The sequence below is a fragment of the Myotis myotis genome, unplaced genomic scaffold (genome assembly GCF_014108235.1).
Source record: "Myotis myotis isolate mMyoMyo1 unplaced genomic scaffold, mMyoMyo1.p scaffold_m19_p_1, whole genome shotgun sequence".
Lineage (NCBI taxonomy): Eukaryota > Metazoa > Chordata > Mammalia > Chiroptera > Vespertilionidae > Myotis > Myotis myotis.
This window is the reverse complement of record NW_023416313.1, coordinates 118,314,384-118,341,942: the sequence shown is the minus strand read 5'-3', so window position 1 is coordinate 118,341,942 and position 27,559 is coordinate 118,314,384. Positions and strand designations below refer to the sequence as shown.

General features: G+C 47.1%; 1 protein-coding gene across 2 annotated transcripts in view; it reads right to left on the bottom strand.

Moving 5' to 3' along the window:
- LINGO1 (leucine rich repeat and Ig domain containing 1) overlaps positions 1–25,907 on the bottom strand; it is a 287,919-nt gene extending 262,012 nt beyond the window's left edge. Inside the window, exon 1 of one of the 2 annotated variants that reach the window (XM_036349720.1) lies at positions 25,303–25,907. The gene's annotated coding sequence lies outside the window, so the exon portion shown is untranslated. Of the gene's footprint in view, positions 1–24,979; positions 25,140–25,302 lie in introns of those variants that run through there. The other variant, XM_036349711.1, reaches the window with a different exon arrangement.
- Positions 25,908–27,559: the final 1,652 nt, after the last annotated feature.

Sequence of the window (27,559 nt, the reverse complement as noted above, 5' to 3'; positions counted from 1 at the left end):
GGTCTCAGATGCAAACCAGGACCCTGCAGTCACTGGGGCAAGAGAACTGCGACCACAGTTACAGAGCCACGGACACCAGAATCCAGACATCCCCGTGACAGATCTCTGTGAGTAACAGAGCCCATCCCCCTCCCCGCAGGCTCCCGGGCGGCAGCACCATAGTAACCTGATAGACCCACCCCTTGCCAGGACCCTCAGTGCTTGCTACAGGAAACTTAGCCTGGAAGCGTGCGAACACCAGGAACTTGTCCCCAGCAGCACAGGCTACAGGAACCTTAGCCTGGGAGCTAACGCGCAAACACTGGGAACTTGTTTCTGCAGCACAGCCTACAGGAATCTTAGCCTGGGAGCTAGCGTGAACATTGGGAACTTGTTCCCCGCAGCAAGGGTCCCGGGACACCGATTCTCCAGGCATGACTTGGACTGTGTTTCTTATCACCTGCACCTGGGATGCCTGATTCCCTGTGCATCACACTAAAAGCCAGTGACTCCAATTCTTGGTGCATGTGCACACGGGGAACCTGATTCTCAATGTGAGGCCGCACAAAGCAACAGAGACTCTGATACTGGATTCTTGGGGAACTCTGACTCCTGGCACACGCTACAGGGCTCTGATTTTCAACACACTCGGGGGGGGGGGGGGGTCTCTGTTTCAGCATGGTGCAGGAGGGGTCCTGATTCTAAGTACACACACAAGGCCACATTGAGCATTCGTACCCTGACTCTGAGTGGGCCTAGTTCCCACCGACCCACCACAACCACACATCTTAGTGTCAGAGCTCTTCAGTGACACTAGGGTGGTGTGAAGCTCCCACTGCACACAGCCCACGCCCATGCAACCAGACATTTGAACCATCTGGAGATAGTCAGAATGGGGAGACAACACAACCCCCAGAGGAAAGAAAATGAGGAGTCACCAACAAAGGAAATTAATGAAATTGAAGCATGCAACATGACAGAAAAATAATTCAGAGTACTGGTTGTACAATTCATTCACCAGATGAATGAGAAAATCAACAACCTATGCAAGAATCAGTAAGAAATGAAAAGTGATATAGCTACAATCAAAAACACCATGGAAGGTTTCAACAGTAGACTAGAAGAAGGAAAGGACCAAATTAGTGAGTTAGAAGATAAGGTAGAGAAACAAGCTAAATCTGAACAGCACCTGGAGAAATAAATTAAAAAGCAGAAGGAGAGCCTAAGGGAGCTTTGGGAAAACATGAAACGAAGTGACATACACATAATAGGGCTGCCAGAAGGACAAGAAGAGCAGCAAGGATTAGAAAATCTATTTGAAAAAATAATGACAGAAGGTGAAAAACCAAGATGGCGGCATAGGTAAACACCGGAGTTAGCTGCCTTGAACAACCACTTCAAAAATACAACTAAAAGATGGAACGGACATTTCCCAGAACCAGAGAAGACTGGCTAAGGGGAAATTCTTCAACTAGAAGGAAAGAGAACAGCATACGAAACTCAGAGGAGCCGCAGTGCAGAAATACAAAGGTGCGGAGGTATGCACGGAGCAGGCTGGTAGCTGAGGGGGCGGTTTGTCGTTTTCAATTGGGAGGGAGTCTCAGATTCTGAGCTCCAGTTCTGGGCAAGTCTCTAGGGACCCAGATTCAAACGGGAGAAGCGGGACTGTCTGGCATCGGTCGGAACGCGAGTGCAGCTTTCTCTCCGAGGTTTGCAGCGGTTGCTGGGACTCTGAGAGGCAGAGCCTCTGGGGACAGAACTGAGAGCAGCCATAACTGCCCCTCCACCCACTCTGTTGATCCCGTGCGACCCCCTCAACCCCCCGCCCAAGCCCTGCGCAGAGCCATTTGCCAGATAGCCTCAGGCAAACGCTAGATTAGCACCGCCCTAGAAGACAGAAGTTTTCCCACTGCAGACACAGCTGATTCTCACAGCCAGCTGGCCTGGAGGTCAAATCCCCCTAGTATTAACTGCAACAATCAAGGCTTAACTACAACAAGACTGCGCACAAAGACCACTAGGGGGTGCACCAAGAAAGCATAAAAAATGTGGAGACAAAGAAACAGGATAAAACTGTCAATGGAGGATATTGAGTTCAGAACCGCACTTTTAAGGACTCTCAAGAACTGTCTAGAAGCCGCCGATAACGTTATTGAGATCTACAAGAAATCTAATGAGACCCTCGATGTTATGATAAAGAACTAACTAGAAATTAAGCATACACGGACTGAAATAACGAATATTATACAGACTCCCAACAGCAGACCAGAGGAGCGCAAGAATCAAGGCAAAGATTTGAAATGTGAAGAAGCAAAAAACACCCAACCAGAAAAGCAAAATGAAAAAAGAATACAAAAATACGAAGATAGTGTAAGGAGCCTCTGGGACAGCTTCAAGCGTACCAACATCAGAATTATAGGGGTGCCAGAAGATGAGAGAGAGCAAGATATTGAAAACCTATTTGAAGAAATAATGACAGAAAACTTCCCCTACCTGGTGAAAGAAATAGACCTACAAGTCCAGGAAGCGCAGAGAACCCCAAACAAAAGGAATCCAAAGAGGACCACACCAAGACACATCATAATTAAAATGCCAAGAGCGAAAGACAAAGAGAGAATCTTAAAAGCAGCAAGAGAAAGAAACTCAGTTACCTACAAGGGAATACCCATACGACTGTCAGCTGATTTCTCAACAGAAACCATGCAGGCCAGAAGGGAGTGGCAAGAAATATTCAAAGTGATGAATGCCAAGAACCTACAACCAAGATTACTTTATCCAGAAAAGCTATCATTCAGAATTGAAGGTCAGATAAAGAGCTTCACAGATAAGGAAAAGCTAAAGGAGTTCATCACCACCAAACCAGTATTATATAAAATGCTGAAAGGTATCCTTTAAGAAGAGGAAGAAGAAGAAAAAGGTAAAGATACTAATTATGAACAAGAAATATGCATCTATCAACAAGTGAACCTAAGAATCAAGTGAATAAATAATCTGATGAACAGAATGAACTGGTGATTATAATAGAATCAGGGACATAGAAAGGGAATGAACTCACGATTCTTGGGGGGGAAAGGGGTGTGGGAGATGCGGGAAGAGACTGGACAAAAATCGTGCATCTATGGATGAGGACAGTGGGGGGGGGGGTAAGGGCAGAGGGTGGGGTGGGAACTGGGTGGAGGGGAGTTATGGGGGAAAGAGGAACAAATGTAATAATCTGAACAATAAAGATTTAATTAAAAAATAAATAAATATATAAATAAATAAATAATGACAGAAAACTTCCCAGATAAGGGGAAGAAAAAAGTTACACAAGTACAGAGAGTCCCAAGCAAGATGAACCCCAAAAGACCAACACCAAGACATGTCATAATAACGATGGCAAATGTACACGACAAAGAGAGAATCTTAAAGGCTGCAAAAGAGAGACAGAGAGTTATCTGCAAAGGATTCCCCATCAGATTATCAAATGATTTCTCAACAGAAACACATCAAGCTAGAATGGAATGGAAGGAGGTATACAAAGTGTTGCAAAGCAAAGGACTGAATCCAAGAATACTCTATCCAGCAAGACTATCAATCAAAATTGAAGGGGAAATCAGGAGCTTTGCAGACAAAAAAAAAGGCTAAGGGAGGTTATCACTACCAAGCCAGCAATGCATGAAATGCTAAAGGGACTGGTGTAAAAAGAAGAACTAAAAAGGTAAGAAAGAACACAGGCACCAAAATAGAAATGACTACAAGCAAGTAGATTTCAATAATAACTTTAAACGTAAATGGACTAAATGCTCCAATCAAAAGACATCAAGTGGCTGAATGGATAAAAAAACATGACCCATATATATGCTGTCTACAAGAGACCCACATCAGAAGAAGGGACAAACACAGACTGAAAGTGAAGGGATTGAAAATTTCTTTCAGGCAAATGGAAATGAAAAAAAAGCTGGGGTAGCAATACTTATATCAGACAAAATAGACCTCAAAGTGAAGGCCACAACAAGAGATAAGGAAGGCCACTTCATAATACTAAAGGGATCAATACAACAAGAGGATATAACTCTGATACACATATATGCACCCAATGCAGGAGCACCCACATACATAAGAAACCTCCTGGAAGATAACAAGGGAGAGATCAACAACAACACAATCAAAGTAGAGGACTTAAACAAACCACTGTCATCACTGGATAAAACCTCCAGAAAAAAAAATTAGCAAAGAAACAGCAATCCTAAATGACTCACTAGATCAGATGGACTTAATTGACATCTTCAGAACATTTCACCCCAAAGCCACGGAATATACATTCTTCTCAAGTGCGCATGGGACATTTTCAAAAATAGACCACATATTGGGTCACAAGCAAAGTCTCCCCAAATTCAAGAAGATTGAAATCATACCAAGCATCTTCTCAGACCACAATGGCATAATATTAGAAATAAATTACAATAAAAACAATCCAAAAAACTCAAACACTTGGAAGATGAATAGCATGCTACTAAATAATAATTGGGTGACCAATGAGATCAAAGAAGAAATTAAAAACACCCTGGAAACTAATGACAATTAAAGCACAACAATCCAAAATCTATGGGACACAATGAAAGCAGTCCTGAGAGGGAAGTTTATAGCTCTACAGGCCCACCTAAAAAAAACAAGAAAAAATGATAGTAAATCATCTAACTCTACAACTCAAAGAATTAGAAAGACAGCAAGAAGAAAAGCCCAGAGTGAGCAGAAGGAAGGAGATAATAAATATCAGAGCAGAAATAAATGACATAGAGACAAAAAAAAATACAAAAGATCAATGAAACCAAGAGCTGGTTCTTTGAAAGGATAAACAAGATTGATGAGCCTCTAGCCAGGCTCACCAAGAAGCAAAGAGAGGATTCAAATGATTAAATCAGAAATGAAAGAGGCGAAATAACAACAGACCCCACAGAAATTCAAAGAATAGTTAAAAAATACTATGAAAAACTCTACTTTAACAAACTAGACAACCTGGAGGAAATGGACGTATTCCTAGAAAAATAAAAACTTCAAAAACTCAATCCGGAAGATTCTAAAAATCTCAATAGGCCAATAACTATGGAAAAAATTGAAGCAGTCATCAAAAAGCTCCCAGCAAACAAAAGCCTGGGGCCCGATGACTTCACAGGGGAGTTTTACCAAACATTCAAGGAAGAACTAAAACCTATCCTCCTCAGACTATTCCAAAAAATTCAAGAGGAAGGAACACTTCCAAGCTCATTCTATGAAGCCAGCATCACCCTAATACCAAAACCAGGTAAAGACAACACAATGAAAGAGAATTATAGGCCAATATCCCTCATGAACATAGATGCCAAAATCCTCAACAAAATCTTAGCAAATCGGTTCCAGCAGTACATCAGAAAGATCATACACCATGACCCAATAGGATTTATCCCGGGATGCAAGGATGGTACAATATCCGCAAATCAATAAACGTGATACATCAAATAAACAAACTGAGAGGTAAAAATCACATAATCATATCAACTGACGCAGAAGAAGCATTTGACAAAATCCAACACCCTTTCTCGATAAAAACTCTCAGCAAGGTAGGAATAGAAGGATCATACCTCAACATAATAAAAGCCATATATGACAAACCCACAGCCAACATCATAATCAATGGGCAAAAACTAAAACCATTTCCCCTAAGAACAGGAACAAGACAGGGATACCCCCTCTCACCACTCCTGTTCAACATAGTACTGGAAGTACTAGCCATCGTGAACAGACAAGAAGAAGAAATAAAAGGCATCCAAATTGGAAAAGAAGTAAAGTTGTTCTTATTTGCAGATGACATGATACTGTACATATAAAACCCTAAAGACTCCATCAAAAAATTATTAGACTTAATAAATGAATTCAGCAATGTAGCAGGATACAAAATTAATGCCAAGAAATCTATGGCATTTCTTTACATCAATAGTGAACTTACAGATAGTGAGACTAAAAAAACAATCCCATTTACCATCACACCAAAAAAATTAAGATACCTAGGAATAAACTTAACTAAGGAGGTAAAAGACTTATATTTTAAAACTACAGGATACTGAAAAAAAAAAAATGATAGAGGAGGACATAAACAGATGGAAGAACATACCGTGTTCATGGATTGGTAGAATCAACATCATCAAAATGTCCATACTACCCAAAGCAATCTATAGATTCAATGCAATCCCCTTTAAATTACCAACAGCATATTTCACAGATCTAGAAGGAACATTCCAAAAGTTCATCTGGAATAAAAAAAGACCTCAAATAGCTGCAGCAATCCTGAGAAAGAAGAACAAAGTAGGTGGAATCTCAATACCAGATATCAAGCTATATTACAAAGCCACTGTTCTTAAAAGAGCTTGGTACTGGCACAAGAACAGACATATAGATCAATGGATTAGAATAGAGAACCCAGAAATCAACCCAAACCACTATGCCCAGTTACTATTCAACAAAGGAGGCAAGAAAATACAATGGAGTCAAGACAGTCTCTTCAATAAATGGTGCTGGGAAAATTGGACAGATACATGCAAAAAGGTGAAGCTAGACCACCAACTCACAACATACACAAAAATAAACTCAAAATGGATAAAGGACTTTAACGTAAGACGGGAAGCCATAAAAATACTAGAGGAATCCACAGGCAGCGAAATCGCAAACATATGCCAAAGGAATTTCTTCTCTGATACTGCTCCTAAGGCAATGGAAACTAAAGAGAAAATAAACAAATGGGACTACATCAAAATAAAAAGCTTTTGCACAGCAAAGGAAACCATCAACAAAACAACAAGAATGCCCACTGCATGGGAGAACATATTTGCCAATGATATCACCGATAAGGGTTTAATCTCCAACATTTACAGGGAACTCATGCAACTTAACAAAAGGAAGATAAACAATCCAATCAAAAAAATGGGCAATGGACCTAAATAGACACTTTTCGAAAGAGGACATACAGAATGACGAAAGACATATGAAAACATGCTCAAAGTCACTAATTATATGAGAGACGCAAATCAAAATGACAATGCGGTATCATCTCACACCTGTCAGAATGGCTATCATCAACAAATCAACAAACAACAAGTGTTGGAGAGGATGTGGAGAAATAGGAACCCTGGTGGGGATGCAGACTGGTGCAGCCACTGTGGAGAACAGTATGGAGTTTCCTCAGAAAACTAAAAATGGAACTCCCATTTGACGCAGTGATCCCACTACTAGAAATATACCCCAAGAAGCCAGAAACACCAATCAGAAAGGATATATGCACCCCTATGTTCATAGCAGCACAATTCACCATAGCTAAGATTTGGAAACAGCCTAAGTGCCCATCAGCAGATGAGTGGATTAAAAAACAGTGGTACAGCTACACAATGGAATACTACGCTTGGTAAAAAAGAAGGAATTCTTGCCATTTGCAACAGCATGGATGGAACTGGAGAGCATTATGCTAAGTGAAATAAGCCAGTCAGAGAAAGATAAATACCACATGATCTCACTCATTTGTGGAATATAGAGAACAGCATAGACTGATGAACAAGGACAGATTCAAAGACAGAGAAACAGCGATCAGACTATCAATCCCCAGAGGGAATGTAGGGGAGGGTGGGGGTAAGGGAAAGAGATCAACCAAAGGACTTGTATGCATGCATATAAGCCAAACCACTGGACACGGACAACAGGAGGATGAGAGCATGAGAGGGAGGGGGGAGGTTGGGGGTAAATGGGGGAATGAGGACACATTTGTAATACCTTAACCAATAAAGAAATTAAAGATTAAAAAAAGACACACAAAAAAGAATAAACTCAAACTGAATAAAAGACTTAAATGTAAGGCTTGAAACTATGAAAGTCCTAGAAGAAACTATAGGCACCAAAATCTCAGACATCTCTCATAGCATATCTTTACCAATACATCTCCTAGGACAGTGGTCGGCAAACTGCGGCTCGCGAGCCACATGTGGCTCTTTGGCCCCTTGAGTGTTGCTCTTCCTAAGCCTTAGGAGTACCCTAATTAAGTTGATAACAATGTACCTACCTATATAGTTTAAGTTTAAAAAATTTGGCTCTCAAAAGAAATTTCAATCGTTGTACTGTTGATATTTGTCTCTGTTGACTAATGAGTTTGCCGACCACTGTCCTAGGATAATGGAAACTAAGGAGAAAATAAACAAATGGGACTACATGAAAATAAAAAGCTTTTGCACAGCAAAAGAAACAATTAACAAAATAACAAGAGAGCCCACTACATGGGAGAACATATTTGCCAATGATACATCTGATAAGGGGTTAATCTTCAAAATATATAGGGAATTCATAAAACTCAACAAAAGGAAGACAAACAATCCAATTAAAAAATTGGCAACGGAGGAGAGGATGTTCCCAAAAGGAAATTGGGGACCTTCTAGAAAAAGGGGATAGATGTTGGACAGGCAAACATGACCAAGGTGCACAATATCTGTTAAGATAGCAGATGTAGGAGAAACTAAGATGGCGGCATAGGTAAACACCGGGAAATTGCCACCTCTCACAACAATAGAAAATTACCGCAAAGGACAGAGCAAACATCATCCAGAACAACAGGAAGGTTGGCTGAGTGTAAATTCTACAACTAGAAGGAAAGAAAAGCACGCTGAGAGCCAGAGGCGCTACGGAGGTGAAGTGCAGAGGTACGGCGGCTCGCACACGCGCGCGAGGAAAGGGGGTGGCACCTGAGGACGCGGCTGTCTTTTTGAATCACAAGCTCCCGACTGCTCTGAACTCCGGTTCCGGGAAGTCTCTGGGGACCCAGGACTCATACGGGGAGAAGCTGGTCTGTCCGGCAGCGGGCGAACTTGAAGGCGGCTTTCCCTCAGAGGTGCTTGCAGCAATTAGCAGGTCACTGAGACCCGCGACTCCAGGCGGAGAATCAGCCATAGCTCCTTGATCCGCCCTTTGATTCCCTGAGACCCCGCCCAACCCAGGCTGTGGCAGAGGCTTTTGCATGTGAATGTACCTAACTGCAGCCGAGCCAGGGAGACTGCTCCTTGATCCGCCCTTGGATTCCCTGAGGCCCTGCCCCACCCAGGCTGCGGCAGAGGCTTTTGCATGTGAATGTACCTAACTGCAGCCAAGCCAGGCAGACCCGGAACTTCCAAGAGAAGGCCCAAGGCCCCGCAGCGGCTTGCATTGCTTCACAGCTGAGCCTCTTCGTGGCTCCTGCTGTGTGGCCTCAGGCAAAGGCTGAATTAGCACCTCCTTAGATCCAGGAACCACTGTACCCAGTGGTCAGAGGGGGACCATCCAGATTGCAACTCCTCAGATCCATAAGGGACACACTCAGGGAGCAGACTCAGTGAGCACCAAAGCCCCACTGAAGCAAGTCTTGCCCCAGAGGGGTGGCTTCAGCACAGAAGTTCTCCCACTTTAGACACAGCTGATTCTCACAGCCAATTGGCCTGGAGTTCAATTCCTCCCAGTGATCCTACAACAACCAAGACACCAAGAGTGCACCAAGAGTGTCCACCCCAGGTAACTGGGGAGGCTGAGCTACTGGGCCCTACAGGACACCTGACGTGCAGGGCCACTCTATCAACACAGGGAAGCTCCCAAAATGTGGAGACAAAGAAACAGGTCACAAATGGCAGAAATGGAGGAAAGCAAACGACTGGATATAGAGTTCAAGGCCACGTTCATAAGGTTTTTCAAGAATTTTATGGAAACCGCCAATAAATTTAATGAATCCCTCAATAAGTATAGTGAGACCATGGAGGACATGAAAAAGGACCAACTAGAAATTAAGCATACACTGACTGAAATAAAGAATAATTTACAGAGATCCAACAGCAGACAAGAGGATCCCAAGAATCAAGTCAAAGATTTGAAATACAAAGAAACAAAAAATACCCAACCGAAAAAGAAAAAAGAAAAGAGATTCCAAAAATATGAAGATAGTGTAAGGAACCTCTGGGACAACTTCAAGCATACCAACATCAGAATTATAGGGGTACCAGAAGGAGAGAGAGGGCAAGATATTGAAAACATTTTTGAAGAAATAATGACAGAAAACTTCCCCTACCTGGTGAAAGAAATGGACTTACAAGTCCAGGAAGCACAGAGAACCCCAAACAAAAGGAATCCAAAGAGGACCACACCAAGACACATCATAATTAAAATGCCAAGAGCAAAAGACAAAGAGAGAATCTTAAAAGCAGCAAGAGAAAGACAGTCAGTTACCTACAAGGGAGTACCCATACGACTGTCAGCTGATTTCTCAACAGAAACCATGCAGGCCAGAAGGGAGTGGCAAGAAATATTCAAAGTGATGAATAGCAAGAACCTGCAACCAAGATTACTTTATCCAGCAAAGCTATCATTCAGAATAGAAGGTCAGATAAAGAGCTTCACGGATAAGAAAAAGCTAAAGGAGTTCATCACCACCAAACCAGCATTATATGAAATGCTGAAAGGTATTCTTTAAGAAGAGGAAGAAGAAAAAGGAACTCTTACCATTTGCCACAGCATGGATGGAACTGGAGAGTGGATAAATACCACATGATCTCACTCATTTGTGGAATATAATGAACAACATAAACTGATGAACAAGGACTGATCCAGAGACGGAGAGGCATTGATTGGACTGTCGGGCCTTGGAGGGAAGGTAGGGGAGGGTGGGGGTAAGGGGGCAAGATCAACCAAAGGACTTGTATGCAAGCATATAGACCTAATCAATGGACATGGACAACGGGGGGGTGAGGGCATGAGCGGGGGGGGGGGGGGTAGAGGGTAACGTGGGGACAAGGACACATATGTAATATCTTAATCAATAAATAATATATTAAAAAAAAATTGGCAACGGAGAGAAACCAAGATGGCGGCATAGGTAAACACCGAAATTGCTGCCTCCTACAACAACTTCAAAAATACAACAAAAAGACAAAAGGGACATCATCCAGAACTACAGGAAGGCTGGCTGAGTGGAAATTCTACAACTAGAAGGAAAGAGAAAAGCACACTGAGAGTCAGGAGCTGCAGAAGTAAAGTGCAAAGGTACGGAGGCTCGAGAGTGAGCGGAAAGGGGCTGGTACCTGAGGACGCGGCTGTGTTTTTGAATCGGGAGGGAGTCACGAGCTCCTGACTGCTCTGAACTCCAGTTCCAGGAAGTCTCTGGGGACCCAGGACTCATACGGGGAGAAACTGGACTGTCTGGCAGTGGGCAGAACTCGGAACTCGAGGGCGGCTTTCCCTTAGAGGCACTTGCAGCAATTAAATTACCCGGACACTGAGACGCGCGGCCCCTTAGGGCAGGGCTAAGGATCTGCCATAGCTGCTTGCTCTGCCCTGTTGATTCCTTGAGACCCTGCCCCACCCAGGCTGCCAGAGAGGCTTTTGCATATGAATGCCCTAGCCCTTTGCAACCTGAAAATTACCTAACAAATTACAGCTGGGCCAGACAGACCCAGAACTTCCAAGAGAAGGCCCAAGCCCCACAGCAGCTTGCATTGCTTCACAGCTGGCCTCATCTGGGCACCTCCAAACTCCAGAAAAGGAAGTGGAATCTGCAGATCTTTTCGTAGCTCCTGCTGGGTAACCTCAGGCAGAGACTAAATTAGCACCTCCTTAGATCCAAGAGCCAGTGTACCCATTGGTCAGAGTGGGGCCATCCAGATTACAACTCTTCAGATCCATAAGGGACACACTCAGGGGGCAGACTCAGTGAGCACCAAAGCCTCACTGAAGCAAGTCGTGCCCCAGAAGGGTGTCTTCAGCACAGAAGTTCTCCCACTGCAGACACAGCTGATTCTCACAGCCAACTGGCCTGGAGGTCAATTCCTCCCAGTGATACCTACAACAATCAAGGCATAACTACAACAAGACTGTGCACAAAGACCACAAGGGGGTGCACCAAGAGTGTCCACCTCAGGTAACTGGGGAGGCTGAGCCACTGGGCCCTATAGGACACCTAGCACACAAAACCACTCTACCAACACAGGGAAGCATAAAAAATGCGAAGACAAAGAAACAGGTCACAAATGACAGAAATGGAGGAAAGCAAACGACTGGATATAGAGTTCAAAACCACGTTTATAAGGTTTTTCAAGAATTTTCTGGAAACCGCCAATAAATTTAGTGAGACCCTGGAGGATATGAAAAAAGACCAACTAGAAATTAAGCATACACTGACTGAAATAAAGAATAATATACAGAGATCCAACAGCAGACAAGAGGATCCCAAGAATCAAGTCAAAGATTTCAAATAAGAAGAAACAAAAAATACCCAACCGAAGAAGCAAAAAGAAAAAAGAATCCGAAAATACAAAGATAGTGTAAGGAGCCTCTGGGACAACTTCAAGCATACCAACATCAGAATTATAGGGGTGCCAGAAGAAGAGAGAGGGCAAGATATTGAAAACCTATTTGAAGAAATAATGACAGAAAACTTCCCCTACCTGGTGGAAGAAATAGACTTACAAGTCCAGGAAGCGCAGAGAACCCCAAGCAAAAGGAATCCAAAGAGCACCACACCAAGACACATCATAATTAAAATGCCAAGAGCAAAAGACAAAGAGAGAATCTTAAAAGCAGCAAGAGAAAAAAAGTCAGTTACCTACAAGGGAGTGCCCATAGACTGTCAGCTGATTTCTCAACAGAAACCATGCAGGCCAGAAGGGAGTGGCAAGAAATATTCAAAGTGATGAATAACAAGAACCTACAACCAAGATTATTTTACCCAGCAAAGCTATCATTCAAAATTGAAGGTCAGATAAAGAGCTTCACAGATAAGGAAAAGCTAAAGGAGTTCATCACCACCAAACCAGCATTATATGAAATGCTGAAAGGTAGTCTTTAAGAAGAGGAAGAAGAAAAAGGAACTCTTACCATTTGCCATAGCATGGATGGAACTGGAGAGCATTATGCTAAGTGAAATAAGACAGTCAGAGAAGGATAAATACCACATGATCTCACTCATTTGTGGAATATAATTAACAACATAAACTGATGAACAAGGACTGATCCAGAGACGGAGAGGCATTTATTGGACTGTTGGGCCCTGGAGGGAAGGTAGGGGAGGGTGGAGGTAAGGGGGAAAGATCAACCAAAGGACTTATATGCAAGCATATAGGCCTAACCAATGGACATGGACAACGTGGGGGAGGGGGAGGGCATGAGCGGGGGGCTAGGGGGGTAGGGGTTAACATGGGAATAAGGACACATATGTAATATCTTAATCAATAAAAAATATATTTTAAAAAAATTGGCAACAGACCTAATTAGACACTTCTCCAGTGTGGACATACAGAAGGCCAAGAGACATGAAAAAATGCTCAAAGTTACTAATCATCCAACAGATGCAAATCAAAATGACAATTAGATGTCACCTCAAACCTGTCAGAATGGTTATCATCAACAAATCAACAAACTACAAGTGTTGGCGAGGATGTGGACAAAAGGGAACCCTAGTATACTGCTGGTGGGAATGCAGACTGGTGCGGCCACTATGGAAAACAGCATGGAGTTTCCTCAAAAAATTAAAAATGGAGCTCCCATTTGACCCAGTCATCCCATTTCTAGGAATATATCCTAAGAAACTGAAACACTCATCAGAAAGAATATATGCACCCCTATGTTCATAGCAGAGCAATTTATAGTAGCTAAGATTTGGAAATATCCTAAATGCCCATCAGCAGATAAGTGGATAAAAAAAACCATGGTACATCTACACAATGGAATACTACACCGCAATAAAAAAAAGAAAGAACTCTTATCGTTTGCAACAGCATGAATGAACCTGGAAAGTATTATGTTGAGTAAAATAAGCCAGTCAGAGAAAAATACCAGTAAGTATCACATGATCTCACTCACATGTGGAATCTAATGAACAAAATAAACTGATGATCAAAAATAGACCCAGAGTCATAGAAGCATGAACAGACTGTTGTTGTTGAACCTCAGAGGGAAGGCAGGGAAGGGTGGGTGGGAAGAGAGCAACAATGAACCTGTATGCATTTATGCATAACCTATAGACACAGACAATGGTGTGATGAGGGCCTTGGTGGGGGTGTGACGGGAGCAGGCTGGAAGAGGTTAATGAGGGGAAAAGGAAGACCTATGTAAAAAACTATGGTACATTTACACATGTAATAGTTTCAACAATAAAGAATTTTTTTTAAATAAGCAACAAAATAAGGAAAAAAGATTAAAAATATGAACAATATAATGGCAATAAATACATATCTATCAACAATTGAATAAAAAATCAAAATAAATACACAAGAAATCTAAATGAACAAAATAAACTGTTGAATAAAATAGAAAGAGAGGCATGAAAACATGGAACAGACTGATGAATCTCAGAGGGAATGGAGGCACAGAGGAGTGGGAGGGGAAACAGGAGGCTATTAACCTAAGGTCCTCCCTATGGACACAGACAGTAGGATGATGAGGGCCTGGGGTGGGGCAGGGAAGGAACCAGGTAGAAGGGGGCAATGGGAGGGGGAAAAAGGGGCACATCTGTAATAGTCTCAACACTAAAGACTTTTTATTTTTTATTTTTTTTATTGCTTAAAGTATTACAAAGAGTATTACATATGTCTCCTTTTTTTTCCCCCGCCCTTGACAATCCCCTGGCCTCCCCTACCCCCCAGTGTCTTATGTCCATTGGTTATGCTTATATGCATGCATACAAGTCCTTTGGTTGATCTCTTACCCGCCCCCCTCCTGCCCTCCCACCCTCCCCGGCCTTCCTGCTGTAGTCTGACAGTCTGTTCGAGGAAGCTCTGCCTCTGTATCTATTTTTGTTCATAAGTTTATAATGGTCTTTACTATCCAGAAATGAGTGACATCATGAGGTATTTTTCCTTCATTGACTGGCTTATTTCACTTAGCATAATGCTCTCCAGTTCCATCCATGCTGTTGCAAATGGTAAGAGTTCCTTCTTTTTTATAGCAGCATAGTAGTCCATCGTGTAGATGTACCACAGTTTTCTAATCCATTCATCTACAGATGGGCACTTAGGTTGTTTCCAGATCTTAGCTATGGTGAATTGTGCTGCTATGAACATAGGGGTGCATATATCCTTTCTGATTGGTGTATCTGGTTTCCTGGGATATATTCCTAGAAGTGGGATCACAGGGTCAAATGGGAGTTCCATTTTCAGTTTTTTGAGGAAACTCCATACTGTCTTCCACAGTGGCTGCACCAGTCTGCATTCCCACCAGCAGTGCACAAGTGTTCCTTTTTCTCCACATCCTCTCCAGCACTAGTCGTTTGTTGATTTGTTGATGATAGCCAGTCTGACAGGTGTGAGATGGTACCTCATTGTTGTTTTGATTTGCATCTCTCGGATGATTAGTGACTTTGAGCATGTTTTCATATGTCTCTTGGCTTTCTGAATGTCCTCTTTTGAAAGGTTTCTATTTAGATCCTTTGCCCATTTTTTGATTGGATTGTTTATCTTTCTTTTGTTAAGTTGTATGCGTTCCCTATAAATTTTGGAGATTAGGCCCTTATCAGATATGACATTGGCAAATATGTTTTCCACGCAGTGGGTTTTCTTGTTGTTTTGTTGATGGTTTCTTTTGCTGTGCAGAAGCTTTTTATTTTGATGTAGTCCCATTTGTTTATTTTCTCTTTAGTTTCCAATGCCCTAGGAGCTGTATCGGTGAAGAAATTTCTTCGGCATATGTCTGAGATTTTGTTGCCTTTGGATTCTTCTAGTATTTGTATGGTTTCCCGTTGTATATTTAAGTCCTTTATCCATTTTGAGTTTATTTTTGTGTATGGTGTAAGTTGATGGTCTAGTTTCATTTTCTTGCATGTATCTGTCCAATTTTCCCAACACCATTTATTGAAGAGACTATCTTGACTCCATTGTATGTTCTTGCCTCCTTTGTCAAATATTAATTGAGCGTATTGGTTGGGGCTGATTTCTGGGCTCTCTATTCTACTCCATTGATCTATATGTCTGTTCTTGTGCCAGTACCAGGCAGTTTTGAGAACAGTGGCTTTGTAATACAGCTTGATATCTGGTATTGAGATCCCACCTACTTTGTTCTTTCTCAGGATTGCTGCAGCTATTTGGGGTGGTTTTTTATTCCAGATGAATTTTTGGAGAGTACGTTCTAGGTCTGTGAAATATGCCATTGGTAATTTAATGGGAAGTGCATTGAATTTATAGATTGCTTTTGGCAGTATGGACATTTTAATGATGTTGATTCTACCAATCCAAGAAAACATGGTATGTTCTTCCATCAACACTAAAGATTTAAATAATGATTTTTTAAAATAAATAAAATCTAATCTAATAAAAGAGAAACATGCAAATTGACCGCAACTCTGCTATGCCCCAAGCCACGCCCACCAGCCAATCAGAGCGACTATATGCAAATTAACCCAACCAAGATGGCGGCCGGCAGCCACAGAGCTGGAGCAAGCAGGAGGCTTGGTTGCACCGGCAATGGAGGAAGCCAAGTTTCCCGCCTACACTGGCTGGCTGTGGCCTCCGCTCAAGGCAACAAACTTTTAATTATAGAAGATAAACAAATCCCAGATACCTGCTTCCAGCCAGCCTCCACTGGGATCTTGGGTGGCTGGGAGCCGTGGCCAGCCTGCAAACAGCCATCAGCCCCTCACCTAGACTGGCCAAGCACCCCAGCAGGATCCCCCACCCTGAAGGTGGTGTGGCCAGCCTGAAAATGGCTCTCAGCCCCTCACCCAAGCTGGCCAGGCACCCCAGTGGGAACCGCCACCCTGAAGGGGCTGTGGCCAGCCTGCAAACAGCCATCAGCCACTCACCCAGGCTGGCCAGGCACTCCAGCGGGGACCCCAACCCTGAAGGAGGTGTGGCCAGCCTGAAAACGGCCCTCAGCCCTCACCCAGGCTGGCCAGGCACCCCAGCAGGACCCCCACCCTGATCCGGGACACACTTCAGGGCAAACCAGCTGGCCCCCACCCATGTACCAGGCCTCTATCCTCTATAAAAAAAAAATTGACCCTAACAGCAGAATGACTGGGAATCACTGGTCACTATGACACACACTGACCACCAGGGAGCAGACGCTCAATGCAGGAGCTGCCCCCTGGTGGTCAGTGCGCTCCCACAGGGGGAGCTCTGCTCAACCACAAGCCAGGCTGACAGCTGCCAGTACAGCAGTAGTGGTGGGAGCCTCTCCCACCTCCTCAGCAGTGCTAAGGATGTCCAACTGCAGCTTAGGCCTGCTCCCCGCTGGCAAGTGGACATCCCCTGAGGGCTCCTGGGCTGCCAGAGGGATGTCTGACTGCCAGCTTAGGCCCAGTCCCCCAGGGAGTGCGCCTAAGCCAGCAGGTGGACATCCCCTGAGGGGTCCCAGACTGCGAGAGGGCACAGGCCGGGCTGAAGGATGCCGACCCCCCAGTGCACAAGTTTTTGTGCACCAGGCCTCTAGTAAATAAACAAAATAAAATATTATGGACCAGAAAAAATATTCAGTGGAAAAATATCCACAGGTAAGGATTAACAACAAAAATCTAGGGATATATGGGACTTTCTTATACTATTCTCTTTACCTTTCTGTATGTTCAAATATTTTCCTAACAAAAAGAAATATTTTTAATAAACCAGCATTGATGTGAGCCAGGAGTCCCACAAACAGTGCCCCATGCTCCTGGTGGGCCTGAAAGGCAGCTGTGTCTCTTAAATAGGTTAAACATCCCCCCTGCCATCTCTTTTATGTGTTTCCCTAGAAATCACTTTATCACAGGCTCCACTGAGTCCTAGCTCCACATTTAGAAGCCTTAGCACATTTAGAAGCCAGACACAGTACTTTAGTGAGGCAACTATTGTCTTCTGATTGACCACCCACCCACTTGCCCACCATCTCTCTGTTCTGCAGAGCAGCCCTCGCTTGCAATGCTGGCTCCCTCCTCATGTGGCCACCACCAACTCTGAGCCTCAGAATGCCCCCACCTGTTAAGCAGAAATTATGACAAGTCAGTGACTGCCTGGATATCTCATTCAAAAGCAGTTACCCCACAAAGAGACTGAAATCCCCATTTAACAAATGGGAAGGCTGAGACCCAGGACCAAGAGAGACTGGAAGCAGAACAGAGAAGGTAGGAACAGAGGAAGGTGACAGTGAGCAAAAGCTCCCTGCCTGCCCCTATTCCCCCTCCTCCCCATCCTTCAATCCCAACCCTGGCAGTATGTCTGAAGAGAGGGTAAACTGCACCTCCTTTTCTCTGGCTTCCGTTTATTGAGCTTTCTGGTCAGGAATAAACAGCCAAGATTACAATGACCCAACCAGGTCTAGCTGACCCACGCAAACACTGGCTGGCCCACCTCTGCTGGTTGATAATGGAAGAATTATCAGTACCACCAAGTAATTGGCCGCTAACTGCTAAATGTCATGCAGTTCATAAGGAAGAGTTGTGTGTGGTCAGAGACTGGGCCCTCCCCTGGACTGATGGAGCCTCCAGAGGTGGGCACCTCAGTACAAAAGCCTGAGATGTCCTGGGCATAGCCCACAGTCCTGGCCCAAGGGGGAAGAGGAAGTGGCGTAGCCACAAAGGCCCTTAGGGACACATCACAGGCTCCTGCTCAGTCCGTTTGGCCCAGGCCCATCGACAGACCAAGTACCCAAGATGAATAAGCCTGGTCCCTGCCACAAAATATTCCCAGGCCTTATGTCACAAGCCTAGCAAACAGTAGGACTGACACACAGTAGATGCACAGCAAATGCTGGCTAAATGTAAAGCAGATACACTGCTCTCAGAGTTCTAAGGACGAAACAGCTACTTCCAGCTAGGGGTACAGGAAACAGGTGTTTAAACATGGCATTTGGACTGAGTGTTGCAAAGTGTTGAAGGGATCAGGTGAAGGGAACAACACAGCCTAGCCCTGGAGGGTGAGAGCCACAGAATGTGTGAAGGGGAGGGTAAGTGGTATTTGGCTGAAGCCTGGGGGCACATAGGAGCATGGTGGGAGCTTGCTGGGGCAGATGGTGAGACTGTGCAAGGCACTGAGGGGTCCAGACGCCAGCCTGCATGCAACAGAGAGCCCTTGAAGTGTTTTGAGCAGGAGTGTGATGACCAGCTAAAAGCTATAGAGTCCACAGTTACTGCCAGGTTGCACTTCCCAAAAGGGTAGGGGCTGGTCTTACTCATCTCTGTCCAGCACAGCCATCACAGCTGGCCCAGAGGAAGTGCCCAAAAAGTGAATCACTGAATGATTATAGGATCATCAGATGGACGACTGGGGACTCCTGGACTCAGAGCTGTAGAATATCATGTTTGTATAAAAATATATATTTAGCCCTGGCCAGTTTGCTCAATAGTTAGAGTGTCATCCCACAGACCAAAGAGTTGTGGGTTCTATTCCCAGTCAAGGGCACATAACTCAGTTGCAGGTTCCCTATTCCTAGAAGGGGCACATGTGAGAGGCAACCAATCAATGTTTCTCTCATGTCGTTCTCTCTCTCTCTCTCTCTCTCTCTCTCTCTCTCTCTCTCTCTCTCTCCCCCCCCCCTCTCTCCCTCCCTCCCTCTCTCCCTCCCTCCCTCCTACCTCCTTTCCACTCTCTAGAAAATCAATGAAAGAAATATCCTTAAGTGAGGATTAAAAATAATCTTCCCCTTGGGGCAGCCTTAGGAGGTAGGCAGGGAGATAATTATCTCAAATTTACAAAGAGGGAACCTAAGGCTCAAAGAGGGACAGTGACCTGGCCAAGGTCACCCAGCTACTTAGCAGTGAAGACCAGTGCTCTTCCCAGAAGGCTAAGCCCTGCTTGCCTTGGCATGGCCCAGGGCTGCCCAGGAGGTAAAGGCCAACCCCTCCATACTCCCTGGCACCATCCCCTCCACCTCTACCCAGTGCTGAATAGGCAGAAAAATGCAGCAAATGCTGCTTCATTGAGTGTTCTCCATACCACCCCAACTGGGATTGGCTGCTTGTCACTATGACAGCCTGTCCCTGCACCTATGACAGAGACAGAGCTGTTCACGGAATCTCTAGAATCCCCATGCTTGGTCTAGACCGGCCTCCATATCCGAAGTTTGGGAAGCATACCCATAGAGCAAGAGTTCTGCACTAGGAGTCCAGACACAGGGTCAAACCCAACTCACTCTGCAACTCTGAAGAGTCACAACCCAGTTTTAGCATCTGTTAAATGGAATGGTGGCTCTCTGCCTATTTTATAGAACTACCGTGAGGACTACATGAGGGAAGGAGTGGAAAGGAGTGTAAAAACATATGAAAAATTATAAAACAAATTTTGTCCTGGAAAATAATAATAATAAGGCTTCTCTCTACTTCAACCTGGACACTATACTCCAGCAGGACTCACCTCCCCCTCCTAGCAAAGATCAAACCAAGCTAACATTTACTGAGACTCTTCAAGGCATCAGGCTAGGGCATGCTTCCCATGTATTATTTCAAAGCCTTCTAATAACACCTGTATAAGATAGGTACCATTCTTCCAGAAACAGAGGAGGAGACTGGGGCTCCAAAAACTGAAATTACTTGCCCAAGCTCATCTAGCTTAGAAGTAACTGAGTCAGGATTCAAACCCAGTTCCAGATGCATCTAAGTTCAGACCCCCCCTTTTTTTTTACAACTTCACTCAATTAGTTCACTTCCCTCAGGCTGAAAAGCGGGGTTCCGGGCATGCCAGACACCAGGTCACCCACACCTTCCCAGCCAACAGCCTTCCCTGCCCCGCTGCCTTCAACAATGCCCTCCTCCTCCCCCTCCCCCTCGTCCTCCTCCTCCTCCTCCTCCTCTTTTTCCTCCTTCTGCTCCTCCTTTTCCTCCTCCTCCTCCTTCTAAGTTCAGGCCCTTTTGCTCACAGTAGGCTGATTCAAGGGGCCCATTTCCATAGCCCCAAATCTCAGACATACATAATCAGTGCTCAGGGTGAGGCTGCATGTCATATACACATACTCCCAGGACCCTGACATCAGATATGCTGTGCCACCCCAAGGCTTTTGGACCAGCAGGGCCATAAGAGCTGGGTGAGGGATGGGAGGGTGGCTGGCACAGCTGGTCTTGAGCTAACTGGATCAGTCCTGGGCATGGAGCCACTTGCCTGGCTGCCCTGGCAGATGGGTGCTGGAACTAGGCCACCTGCCAAGGTTCAACCTCCATGTCTAAACCAACCTGGATACTGAGGTTCCATTTTGGCTTCCTCACACCCTGACCCTGGTGGCTAATAGCACCTACATAGAACCAGAAGGCCAGGGATTCTCTTTCAGTGGCTTGCACCTCCCCTGATGTGACCATATGGCCCCATATGCTCCCTGACAGCTGGACTGCCAACGCAACTGCCTAAGGATGTTCTCTGCAGAGGCCCCAGCCACTGCCCATCCCTACCCAGCAGGCTAGTCACAGTCAGAAAAATCCCAGGCTGGAATGCCCTGCCCCCAATTTAAGACTATATAAGACCCCTCACTGGTCTCAAACTCTTCCCCTGTCAAACAGCAGTCGTGACCCTCTACCCTTTCCCTTTGTATCCCATTTCTGAGGTCCCAAACTTCCACCCAAAGTCAGTCCAGGTCTCCAGAGAAACAAATAAACTTATCCTTTTTACAGGCATAGAAACTGAGGCCACAGGGACTTGCTCAAGTGTACCACTGGGAGGCCCATACTAAAAGCCCATATTTTTTATTTTTAAAAATATATTTTTATTAATTTCAGAAAGGAAGGGAGAGGAAGAGAGAGATAGAAACATCAATGATGAGAGGGAATCATTGACCGGCTGCCTCCTGCACACCCCACAATGGGGATCGAGCCCACAACCCAGCATTTGCCATGACCAGAAATCAAACTGTGACCTCCTGGTTCATAGGTTGATACTCAACCACTAAGCCATGCTGGCTGGGCTAAAGGCCCATATTTATGACTCCAGGACACTTGCAACACATAACCAGGTGGTAGGAATAGTGATGCCCCAGGCCCTATTCAACTCTGATGGCTTACATTGCCCCACCTGGTTTCCCACCCAGGCCAAATCTCTGCATCCTCCATTGTGTGGGTAACAATGAATGGCCCCTTAGTCATCCTGATGAAGGCAGGCAAGGAGCCTGTCCAGCTGTTGCCCTCACTACCAACCAACCTGAATTCCCATAGCTGCCTCAGGACCACCTCCCTGCCTCTGGCTCTCCTAGCCAACCAACCCCTTCATGACCACCAGAGGGAGCAGTTTAAATTGCAAATCTAATGGAGTCCCTCACTCTACAACCCCTGAAGAGGGAATCAACCCACACTCCTCAGGCAGGCACTCAGGGTCCTCCTCCATCTTGTGCCAACTTGCTCTGTGCCTGCTGTGCCCCTGCATGAACTACTCACTTGCAAACACATTTCACTCATGCCTGCTGTTTCCCTCCTCTGTGCCTTTGCTAATGTTGTAAAGCCCTCGTTCATTCATATTCTCCATTCATTCATTTACTCAATATATTTACTGAGCATCTCCCAAGTGTCAGAAACATATGAGGAAGTCAAAATGCACCAGCCCTTCCAATTCATCTGAAATAGCTCCTTGCTCACTCCCCTCCCCCAAGGCGTGGTGCTTGGGAGCAGATGTCTGGGCCCTAGAAGCCCACAGAAGAGACTGTGAGTGGTCAGGGTAGCCTGTCCCCAATTCCCTCAAAAGGAGACTTGAGTGATCAGAGGTACCTTTCTTCCCTCAAGTCACCCTAAAGCCCAGCGTACCCAATAACTTCTTATCATTGAATTTGTTAGAATGCACTATTTTTATCATTTAAAACATAAAGATGGCAAGGTCAGGGCCTGGTTGGAGACAGAAATTAAAGGGCTACCCCTTACCAGTCAGAAGGTTTGAGGGGCAAGTGGCTATCTTTCTAAAGGGGCAGCCAGTGGGGGTTCGGAGCACCTGGCTAGGATTTTTAACCTTTACAGCAGAGACCATGGACCAAAGAGGTACCCTGCTCTCTCCCTCCCCAAGTCTTAAGGCCCCAGAGTGCTTATCCTGCTAGACTTAATTGGGGTGGGGGGAGGACAGAAGAACTAGGGCAGGGGGTTCAAACAGGCCTTGATGGCAGGAGTACGGCCAAACAGGCATCTGGCCATGCTCTAGCCACCTGGGTGTCAACCAGAGCATTGGTCAACACTCAGGAGGCTCAGAGACCCACAGGGGATTGGGGGAGGGGGGGCGGGTAAGAGGAGAGAGAGAGAGAACAGCTAAGATAGACTGAGTCAGCAAGAGGGTGCCTGAGAATTAAGCTAGCAGAGGTTGAGGGAGCCACCACAAGGTTCAGTAGGCCTACCACTCTCCTCCTCAAGGCTTCCAATGGCCTAAGTGGCCCTGGGAATGAGTCTGGGCTGCCATCAGGACTGGAGAGTCACAAAGGCTTGCCTGAGGCTGAAAGCTACTCTTGCCTTCTGTGCCTCAGGTGGGCCACCAGGGAAGGAAGCATCTTAATAGACACCAGGCCCCCTCCCCCCATGTACATTTAGACCTCCCTGTGGAAGCTATTCCCTTGAGGGTGAGCTCTATAGCTCCAGGATGGAGATTTCAGGAGAGTGGGAAGGGTTCCGGGTCCTAAACAGGATGATAATGCCAGGGCCCAGCCTAGAGGGGCAGGCTGGGGATGATACAATATCCCAGTGCTGAGGATAAGCAAACCATCATGCAAAGCCCTGGCAGACTCTGGTCCCAAATCTAGGAAAGATAATGAGGGTGGGATCAAAAAGTAAAAGGAGTCAAGCCAGGGAGAATCAGGCTGGGAGTGGCTGTGCCCATCTCCTTGTCCATCAGGGGAGAATGTTAGTCACAAGCACAGAGTAGCTGCCCTGGGGAGACACTTCAGAGCCCTGATGCTAAGTCAGTAAAGAGGGCCAGGTGCCTTCCCTGCACCCACCCTGCCTCACCAAAGACCAGGGTTAAAGAAAAACTTCACCAGAAGGCTGTCCTGAAACTGGAGTTCTCCTAATTCCATCTCTGCCTCAAAATCCTCCTCAGTGAAGTGGAGAGGAAGTGTGCCCATGGACCCCCACATTCTCACAAGGTGGCTGAAAGATTCCAGAGGGAAAATGGAAGTGGAAGTAAGGCTTAAGCCTGAAATCTGGTCACACAACATATTACCAGACTCCAGAGACCCAAGTAGATAATGACTGGTCAAGCATCACACCCCTCCAGCCAGCATCTAGGCTGAGAACAAGACTTCTAACCCCACAGGCTCATACACTAAGTGCCAGGAAAGAGGGCATATGGACAAGGGCTACTGGGAAACCAACTGCTCCAATCCAGAAGCCAAGCTATACTGAAGGATCCAGGAGCAATCAAAGAAGGCTTCCTAGAGGAGGAGGAACCTGCCCTGAAAGCAGGGAGGCCTTGGTAAAGGGGGAAGGAGGGGTTTGAGGGGGTCTGATCTCTTGCCCTTCCTTGGGCTTCTCACTCCTGGGGGCACACAGGTTCCCTCCCTTTCAGGGGCCCCATCCTGGACCACATCTTCCCATCCCATCTTCTATTGCAGGGGCAGGGCTGGCATTTGTAGGGGAAGGGGCTAGGAAGTTCCCTGAGGCAGCCAGCACAGGACAGGAGTGTGGGAGGAGACTGGAGGATGGGGGTCTGGGGACACAGCACAACCACAACCTCATCACACAGAGTGAGACACACAGGAGCATGGCTCCAAGCAAATCAGGGATGGCGGGAACCAGGCTAGAGGGCCTAGAGGTGTACACACACACACACACACACACACACACACACACACACACTGGGCAATCTCCCCCTACCTCCACCACAAGCCCCGTGACCTTAGCCTGGCAGGAAAGACCTGGAAGCTGTAGTCTCGCAGTCCTGCCGACCCAGGCAGGGTCACAGGAGTCCAGCGACCAGAGCAGCTCCAGCTCGGCACCTCAGGGCTGGATGGATGTCCCCAAAAGCCAGCCACTGTGCCAACTGGGTGGTAGAGACGCACCTCTGCCCATCAGGCAGCATAGCCCGCGCCCCGCCCCATTCATCCCTCGCGTTCTCTCCTCCGGAAAGAAAGGTTTGAGTACTACCATTAAAGCGTCTCCATCCTCTCTCCGCACACACAAAGTTGTTCCAAGTCGCCAGGGTTCAGGTTACAGGCGAGGTTTAGGCAGGGCCGTGCAGTGGGAGGGCGCGCAGTCTGGAACTGAAGTGCAGTGGGTACCCCATTCCCGCTCCGCGCGTGCACGCACCCATGGCGCGCACCCAACACCCAGTCCCCACCCAGTGCCCCAAGGCTCTGGCCCAATCAGAGGCCGCGCACGCAGCACCGCCCGAGGGCAGACACCCCAACTCCTAGCCTGTGCCCCGCTATCCCAACCTCCCCTCAGTGTCCCTGCTTGGCCATACTCACTGTCCTGGGGTCGCATCCCCGCCTGGCCTCCACTCCGCTTCCCACTCTGGCTCGGTTCCCGCTCCGCAGGACTCGGCTCCGGGATTGTGGCAAAAGCAACCAGCGAGCAGAGAGGGCGTGTGTGCGCGCGCGCGGCCTGTGTGTGCGCGGGAGGGCCCTGCGCTCCCCTGCGCGCCCGCTCCTGCCTCCCGCTCTCCACGCTACGATGCCGGTAGAATCCCTAACGCGCGCTCCCTCCCGCCCCGGCGCTCATACTCGCGTGCGCGCACCCTGCCGCCGCACCCAAAGGCCTGGAACCCAGGCCCTCCGGATCTCCGAAGGGCGGCCCTTGGCCCCCTCAGAGCGAACCTCGGTCCCCTTCCCGGCTGACCCCGCCTCAGGTCCCCTGCTGCTCCCAGAGGAGCCCTCCGGCGTCCCAGCTTCTGCACCACTTCCCGCCAGGCCGCGGCTGCACCACGCCCCAGCCAGGGCGCCCAATCGGGCCGCCGGTGCTCGCACCCAGAGGCTCCAGCTCCTTCCTACTAGCCCGCGCCTCTGCCTGCAGCCGGGTGCTCTCCCGCTCCTTCTCTCCCCCTTTTCGGTCACTGCCCCTTCTTTACCTCCTCTTCTTTCTCCTACCCGTCGTCCCCCACCCCCCGCCCCCCACTCCCTCCCGCCGCCCCACACACACAACCTCCCGATCCAGGTCCGCTATCTACCTTGCCACCGCCCTCTCTAGCGTCCCCTGCTCCCCGCCGCCCTACTCCTCTCACAGTCTCCGCATTACATTGGGTACCGCTCGCCGCTCGCTGGGCCCAGGGTTCGAGCACACAGTGGGCGGCTAGGGGACCCCAAGGCGCCGGATCCAGGTGCCCCGGGCCGCCGCCCCTTCTGCTCTCCGCTTCCTCTGACCCTTCTACCTCTGGCCTGTCCGGGCGGCATCGGCCTCTGCTAGCCTCAGCTATCTCTAACAACCCCCATCTCGCTCGGGTTTAAAGGGATAGCGCACCGGGTTAGACTTGCCCCATCCCGGGCATCCAGAAGAGCGGCCTGGCCGCCGCAGGGACGGTCCTGGACAGTGATGCAGCCTGGGCCGTGGTGCGCCAAGGTTGAACCCGGTCTTCCCCACCTGGAGGTGAGTCAAGGACAGGGATGGTCTGAAGTTTCTCAGACTAGTACACCATCCAGGGTGCATTCAGTGCTTGTTGGCGGCTAAGCCTAGGAGCAGGCTGGTGGTGGGAAGAAGTGCAGGATGGGCGCTGGGACTGCGTGGCCAGGAGAGGAAGGATCAGGGAAGCAGATGTCTGAATCTGAGACCAGGATAAAGACACCGGTCATGCTGGGAGGACAGAGCTCATAAGGTGACTTCCCACTCCTGCTGCCTGCCTCTCTCTGGGCCTCAGTTTTGGGGCCATGCCCCCCCCCCCCATATGGTATTAGATCCCATAGGAGAGGGAGACCCAAGGCAGGTCTTTAGTCCCCAGAATTCTGCTTCTGAGAGCTGGGGCCACCATCACCCCACCCTCACCAGGCCTGGTCTTCCCCCTCCCTCATTCTATAACCTTTCTCTATTCTCTTCTTCAATGGAGCAAGGCAAAGAGATACAGGGACCTACTAGGGATAGCACACTACAGTTTGTAGAACTCTTTCACATCCTAGATCTCCCTGGACCCTCATGACACCACCTAAGAACTAAAGTATACCCCTAGACTCCCGGTCAGCCTGATCCTGGGCAGGGCTGGTGCATGAGCACTTCATCTTCTCCCTCTCACCACCCCAGACAGACCCTTGCTCCCCAACCACCACGGAGGGATACATTTTGCTCATTTGTTTACCACGCATCTATTATGTGCCCCACCCTGTGCTAGGTACTGGGGACACATTCCTACCCTCAAAAAAAATGATACAGCAGGAGGTATGATGGAACTTTTGGGAATGGAGGAGGTCCAGGAGAGTTCCTGTAGGAGGTGACATTGAAGCTAGGAATTGAAGGATGTGTAGGAGTTGACCAGCCAGAAAGGAACATAAAGGGTATCCCATGCCAAGAGAAGAGCATGTGCAAAGACCTGGAAGTGGGAAATAAGAAAGGATGGGTGTATGGGGGGTGGGGGGGGGAGCTATAAGAGCCTTGAATTGAGGAGTTTCAACTTTGTTCTGGGGCAGCAGCAGGACTACCCTTAGCAAATCTAGGCAAAAGCCCTCCCCATCTTTCAGCCGTTACAGAGGTATAGCTAAGGGCTTCCCAAACCCCGGAGCTTTTGAAAGAGGCCTCCTCTTC